At 40.2% G+C, this 7,883-nt stretch overlaps 1 long non-coding RNA gene across 1 annotated transcript; it reads right to left on the reverse strand.

The window, feature by feature from the left end:
* Positions 1-1,859: 1,859 nt before the first annotated feature.
* LOC138957687 (uncharacterized) lies at positions 1,860-7,176 on the reverse strand. Its single transcript, XR_011453136.1, has 3 exons — positions 7,043-7,176; positions 5,403-5,535; positions 1,860-2,555 (listed from the first exon to the last, which is right to left on the reverse strand). It is a non-coding gene; the product is annotated as an uncharacterized lncRNA (long non-coding RNA).
* Between the last annotated feature and the right edge of the window lie 707 nt (positions 7,177-7,883).

Raw genomic sequence — 7,883 nt, forward strand, 5'->3', positions numbered from 1 at the left:
AGAGCTGGGACCTGTTGGTCATATTCGCTTCTCTGGAGGAGGAAAGCATGGGTTGTACAGGACCCATAACATCTAGGCAATGATGTCAATAGCCTAGTGAAGACTCATGTATGTGGCATGGGCTCAAAAACTTCAGAACAGTCCACTAACTGTCCATTTGCACCAGCAGAGAAGTGAACAGATTTTTTTAGTCATGATCAACATTTTCTCCTACTGTTGCTAAATGATATGTGTGTGAGTGTGCATGTGAGTTAGTGTTAGGACATAAGAGATGCCGGAATGTTGCTATTACAACCACTAAGGCTTCCATTTGTTTGTTCCTGCAGCTAAATTTTGTTGTTGCTCATATGCACATGATATCTTCACATTATTAACACACACACACATCCACAGAGACACTGCAGAATAATCATTCTTCATAAATACAGAGTCCGTGATTGTTAAGTTTAATACTTTATTTCACTTCGTTTTCACATGGCGACGTACTGTAAACCAATTCTCATGTCAGAAACCAAAGCCAGCTTGTCTGAATGCCATCAACAATGCAAATCAAACTCATATCAACAATCGGCATTCATAACATAATAATTCATGTTAAATACAACAGATCAGCAAAGCTTGAATTAGGACAAGCAAAGCTTGAAGAATTTGTTTGTTTGTTTGTTTGTTTATTTGTTGCTTAACGTCCAGCCGACTACGCAGAGCCATATCAGGACGAGGAAGGGGGGGATGAAGGGGGCCACTTGTCAAGCGATTCCTGTTTACAAATGCACTAACCCATTACTTGTGTCCCAGCAGGCTTTAGTAAAACTAAATTAATACCTACTGGAAGATTACCAGTTTCCAGTATGTTAAAATAGGCTTAACCTATCTACTGCTGGACTTACATCAGAACACTAACAGATTAAACTATACATGAATCGCGAGACAAGCGGCAAGAGAAGAGATTTTTGGAAAAAATACAGGTGAATGAGCAAGAAGGCAGAAAAAAGAAAAGAATTCATGAAGAAAAAGAGAGCATGACAGGAAAGAGGAACCAAAAATCTACCTAACAGCAAACTAGAAAGCTCCTGCGGTTCCAAAAACAGGAGGGGCCTTTAATTTCATAACCGCAGTGCCCCACTGCGGGAAAAGCTTGAAGAACAAAGGTGGGATATTAAGACACAGAAGTATTTTGCAGTTGCAGGGGTCACAATGTTGATTCATGACACAGCGAAAGTCAATAGATTACAATAGCTCACACACAAAAAGTTAAAACACACAATAGTCTCAGATCAAACTGTTATCGTAACTAATGCGAGAATAAGTTACTATTGCAAACTACCAAACATATAACTGATGACAATGATGATGACTTGTACAAGCGTTGAAGCAACAATAAACCTGGTCAGGAAATTTCTTTTTCTCGTAGTGGCAGAAATTATCAACGAGAGTTGATTAGGTTCACAATACAGAACATATGCCATATCACAGATATCTTAGCATATTTGATTAAAATATTAAGGAAAAGACAAATAAAATAAAATGTATACCAATAAAACATGCACTGCTCAAAAGCTTCAAACAGCTGTTAGTTTCTTTACGTGCAACTGGATTACATTTGTACATCCACCAAGAGTTTAGGCCACCAGACAGTTTGTGTGTTCAGACTCGTGAACATTTCATGCCCACATACATACTTCATCCCAAACTTTCATCACCTTCTGCATATTACAAGAGATCTGTCAAGATCACAACCTACAGACCCACAGACACATAGCAACCAGTCACAGCCAACAAGCAAGGGCATTCTAATGTTTTCTTTACCATGTACACTCACTAATTCCCTGGAGCTAATTCTGTCCAGAGAAAAAAAAATGTACCGGTACATGTTGCGCATCTTATGCCAAATGATTCTTCTTTTCTTTTTTCTTGAAACACTCTCAGCCCTTGCTTTCACAGTCAACCCATCCAGCATCATCACTCAGCTGAATTATCCACACATCATTGAACATCACACCAACTACACACAAGGCCAAAAAAAAAAAAAGGTCTGTTTACGGTAACATAGGCCCAAAAAATAGGGTCGGTAGGTCGGGATTGTTTTTTTTGTTTTTTTTCCCCAAAAAACCATTTTTTTACGTTATTTTGCCAAAAAAACAAGATTTTTATTTTTATTTTTTTTCCAAATGCCAAAAAAAAGTCTAGGGTCGGTCGGGTTACCGTAAACAGACCTATTTTTTTTTTTTGGCCCAATCACTTTACTCATTTGCAGCCATAACTCCTGACATCTTTAAGACAAGTGAAGCACTTGTGAAAGACAATTCCGTCAAAATTGGCATCAAAAGCACAGCCAGGCAAGCCTCACAAGCACATCTACACAGCACACTGAGAAAGTCCTTTGGGTGTAACGGAGATGAAGTTGCAGGAAACTATTTCTTATATAGTAAACACCGGCGCTTTGGATCGTCTACAAGTTGACGAGCGCTGAAAAAGGAGAGGCTGAGGCCAAACACTGCCATGGCAGCACAAGATGTGTTCACCCAATTCCTCCCTTGCTGACCAGGTGGCATGTCCTGCAACAAAAGAAAAATGTGTCAACAAGTGTCTTAACTTTTATTTCAACCCCATGAATGAGATACATAGCAGGAAAAAAGATTATTTGTGCATGCAGCATGAGGAGTATGAAGTTCCTCCGCCTGAGAAATAGCTTTAGACACCAAGTACTATCGGACAGTTACATGTATTACTAATCCTCTGTTCAGAATGTATTTTTTTACTCTTATCTATTTTCAGGACCCTACCGCTTGTCAAATTGCTGCTATTCCAGCTTCTGGCATAGACACCTGTACAATTCAAATACTTGTTGTGTGTGCTTGTGCCAGTACTGTGCATGTCTGAGAACAATGGTTCTACATTCACTGAATCAGTTTGTGAAAGAAAGTCAAAACTGTGCAGGTCTGAGAAAAATGGTCTACATTCACTGATTCAGCTTGTGAAAGAAAGTCAAAACTGTGCAGGTCTGAGAAAAATGGTCTACATTCACTGATTCAGCTTGTGAAAGAAAGTCAAAACTGTGCAGGTCTGAGAAAAATGGTCTACATTCACTGATTCAGCTTGTGAAAGAAAGTCAAAACTGTGCAGGTCTGAGAAAAATGGTCTACATTCACTGATTCAGCTTGTGAAAGAAAGTCAAAACTGTGCATGTCTGAGAACAATGGTTCTACATTCACTGAATCAGTTTGTGAAAGAAAGTCAAAACTGTGCAGGTCTGCAAGCTACCACTCATGGGAATACCTCTTTCTAAAACTCTTTCTCAAAGCAATCCTAGATCGTCTGAAATTCATCAGCACATGACTTTCATACTACATGTATTCCCTTCACTGTTTGTTTTTTAAACTGGTTCCATTCTTCCTTCCACAATATGTGTGAATGTAGAAAAACTGGTCCACAACTTGTATTGTCAAAGCGAATAGAACTTCCCATGTCTAACTTGGCATACATAAATCTTCACTTTACTCAGGGAAAGGAGTTGACCAAAAATATAAAAACTGCACTTTGCAATAAGAACTGATACAACATTATTCTTTCTAGCATATGGAGTTAAACTTCCCGCTCTCTCTCTCTCTCCCTCAGTGAAACAAAAGGCATTGTATATGTATAGGTGTGAGAAGCACAACCTGTGCTACCTGAGCCAGTTTTATTTTCAAATGAAAAGACAGGTTACACAACTACCACAGCTCTGGCTGATCCCAGCTTTTACCCTTTTCACAACAGAGGGAGTGTTATGATTGCACAGTTTTGGCAAGTCGCTAGCTCTAACCCTTTCAGGTCCATGAACCTTGGGGGAAAAACAAGTATAAAGCAAAGCATGCACTGAACAAAGTCGAGCAGCATTGAATGCACTCTTTTCTAGGTCAACGTTTAAACAAATCTTTTAGTTCAGTCAGAATTTAGACTTGGTGTACTAGTAAAGCGCACTGTGCAACAAGACCTGCAATGTGTAGCAAGGTAAAAAAAAAAACAAGGACTCTTAAGGTTATCAGCAGAAAAGGAAGAATGCACATGTATTGTATGTATGCATTGAACGCCCAGCTCTTAACCTAATAATACATTTACACTGCTGAAAATTGGTGCACATCTTTCCGCCAACATAACACCATCTCTATTTTTTTCTTCAGATAATTGGAAAGAAAAAGTTATAACTCACAGAACACATGTGAGATGCCATGGCCCATGCAAACTGCTACAGAGTACACAATAAAATGGACAGACAATAACTGTATAACGGATAATGAGAAATATGACTAGTTCCACTTGAAGGCGTTCTACCTTTTAAAGGATACCCTGCAGACGATGGTTCTAGGAGTTTTTTGTACATACAGGTGGTGCTGGTACAACGTCATGTGTTAGCGTCATTGTTATGAGTATTCACTCTTTGCCTACATTTTCTCTGAAATATTGTAGAAGCACAGGGCTCCTCTTCCTATCAATGTACATACAGCAAGCTCACTGATTCCAGTCGGGGTAAAGGATTAGTGCTGCAAATAGTAATGGATGTGAACAAAAACAACAGGACTGAATGTCACTGTGTGAACTTGACACCCATCAAAGAGGGAAAACCACAAGTGTTGGACTTCTACCCCATCAGTCTCAGTAGTAAACTGGGCCCCCCCCTTCCTTTTAAGACCCCCCAGCTCAGGTCTTAAAATGGGGGTAATTTTACAGAAGCCATGAACAGAAGATCTGAAAAATCAAGGTGTAAAAAAAGTAAATTTTAAGGGGCTTATTTTCCGTCAGGTCTTAATTGCCTATATTGGACATGAATTGGTTTATACGATTCGAGTTTTACGCCCTCACGGCTTTTTGATGTTTGCGTGTTTAGGTGGTATCAGCCATCTGCACTTATGGTAGAATGACCAAGATCTTTAACGTGCCATTGTGGTGACACGGGGGTGGGAGATGGATACCGTCTCTGGGTCTGCACATAAAGTTGACCCGTGTCTGTCCCGGCCCGGATTCGAACCAGCGACCTCTCGATCACAAGTCCAGTGCTCTACCACCGAGCTACCCGGGCCGCCCCTAAGGCCCCCCCCCAAAAAATAGGTGTGGTTACGGTAACATAGCCAAAAAAAATAGGGTAGGTAGACTTGTAGGCAATCACTTTTTTTTTTAAACTTTTTTTTCTAATGTGTACAAATTAAACCTACTTGACAGGGAAATAAGTGTGCGACACGGGCGCTTTCGCTTTCATTGCGTTTTTTGCACTGTTTTTTTGTTTGTTTTGACAAATGTAATAAAAAGTTAAAGGATCGGCCCCTAAAATTAGGGTAGGTCGGATTACCGTAACCACACCTATTTTTTTTTTTAGGCCTAAGCAAGGTCTTAAAAGGGGACGGTCTAATAGTGGGGTCCCACCGTACCTGTGGCAGTCGAAGTCCTAAAGTGGTCCTGCTGAAGTTACGATGCAACAAGAAAGCCAGCATGCTGGACTGTCGGGCTGCACGGCGTCCGGTGGTCATGGCTCTTCTGAGACGGAAGGATGTTCGGATCTCACTGGAAACAGACACAAATCAAACACTCAGGACAATTTGTAACTTTCCACTACTCAAACAGGATGCCAGTGTTGTTCCCAGACTAAGACCAGCCCTGAAAGTGGCAAGTATTTTATTCGCTATGGCGAGTAGAAACATGTAACTGGCAAGTAGAAATGTTCACCAAATGCGAGTAAAGTTGCTGAAAAAAATTGTTGGTTTGGCTAGTAAAGTTTGCTCTCTGCCTAGTACATTTTCAGAATCATGCACTATAGCAAAAGGCTGGTACATGTACACAATTTTTTGGACTTTCAGGGCTGAAAAGAACAAAAGTTTTCAGTCAGAAGAGCTCCTATACATGTCAAAACTATACGCGAGTCGACTTGCCACGGGGTCGGAACAATGTTTCAAATAAAAAACAAGTAATGAAGTATGCGTCAATGACCGAAGACCGAGCGAGGCTATGGCAGAGAACAACACTTCGTCACTTGGGTGCTGTGCACACATGGGAACTTAATTAATCTAACACATGATCAAGCTTGAATTTACTGAAAGATCGAGGCCTCTGGGGTAAGCACAACCGCATGGTTTAGGCTTAAAACCACATACCTATTTTGTTGTAATTGTATTTTCATTTCTCTCGGATCTCGCAATTTTTTTTCTTCTCAAAAAACATCTGAAGAAGTACATTACATGTATACGTATACATGTATCTCCTGGCCTTACTCTCAATGACAGATCCACAGTACGTGACCTAAAATGATGTCTTAATCAAACAGAAATGATCTTTTAATTTTATGATAAAAGTCCAAATTTTTTTTATTCACTTTGGGCACTGAAACGCAATTTCACACATATTCACTATTCAGGTTTAAACTAGCAGATTATTTGAACTCTAACTCAGCTTTTCAACCAAAGTTAATACATGATGTAACTGTAAGTAATAATTATCATAAAATGGCTGTTCAGCAAGAAAACTAAAAGCATGCTTTGTGAGATCAGCAGAACTGACGGGGAAACATTGAACAAAGAGTACCATCCATGCCGACAAACTAACTCTCGTGCGACGTAGACTAAAGTAAACTACACACGTTGTACTGTGACCACTCCCAGCTCAACTTCAGACGAAAATCGCTGACCTTTGATTCGAATAACCCAGACAGTCCGTTCTCTTTCCCTCCAATATCAATGAAGTCTCGCCACGACAGACCCTGTCTACTGAGTACTCAGAGTTGACTGGTCGACGGAGCTATTCCCAGACCCTTTTCCCTTCAAATGACCAGCGATAATCTCATCGCAGTCGTTTTGTCCACTTGACGTTTGGCACATGTGCTTTCTAGTAAAACTATAACTGCTGCTGCGTATCATACGAAACACGGGCTTCGTTCCACTTCATTTATCTCACGTTTTCCTACATGCGGTCTGTTATGCGAGTTACCCAAACGACCTATACAAGCCTAGAATTAAACATTTCGCCGGTTCACGTGGACGGATTAACGAAAAAAAGACTTAATCAAGGAGAAATTTACCTGATTAGCGAAGACAATCGTTCGAAATGTGAGTGCGTCCTTCAACGAGCGACCATGATGACGAAAGACCAAAACTTGCGAAACCTTTTCCGGATATTGTCGAGAATTCCCGAGTAGATCCGGGAAGTAACGACAAATGACGGAGTAGGAAGAACCATAATCCTCCCTGTGGTTTGTAACTTTCCCACAGAAGTTGCTTCCCATGTTTCAAATGTCAATTTGTCCAATGCCGAGTCTCTCTTAGTAACTGGCAAGCCAGACAAATATACACTGTGCAGTAATCATTTATCCATGTCATAACTTATCCATAACTTCATCCGTTTGTATATATCATGTAAATTAGGTCAAGGGGTCAAACAATAACAAGATCTTGCTTTTTTTTAGATTTCCTGTTCGAGTCAGTCCACATAACCTCTGCAAAGGATTTATTTACTCGGCACCCAATTCCCTCCTTTTAATACTGATCTGATTTTGGGAGATCCTAAAAGGGTAGTCGGCATGCTCCATGCACTTGTAATCGGCCGGATGCTTGAATCGTATGCCCAAAGGGTGACACTGCCGGTGTCACGATTTCATCTTTCGCCTGTGTACATATTTCCCCCTCGATATATACTCAAGACTGAAATGTTGTTTCCTGGTAAAATTAAGAAGTGAAATTATTTGTCAGTGGACGAAAAGCACATGTCAGTTTCTTGCATGTGAAGAAAATTGGTGGTGAAATGTAATAGATTTCACCCCCAAAATCGATTTATTCGAAAACGTGTACCGAGTGGTTACGTCCCTTGAGTAAGAAGGGAAACATTTTAGGATGAATCAAATTTCTAAGTTAAATAAAAAAAAT

The sequence above is a fragment of the Littorina saxatilis genome, unplaced genomic scaffold (genome assembly GCF_037325665.1).
Source record: "Littorina saxatilis isolate snail1 unplaced genomic scaffold, US_GU_Lsax_2.0 scaffold_423, whole genome shotgun sequence".
Classification (NCBI taxonomy): Eukaryota; Metazoa; Mollusca; class Gastropoda; order Littorinimorpha; family Littorinidae; genus Littorina; species Littorina saxatilis.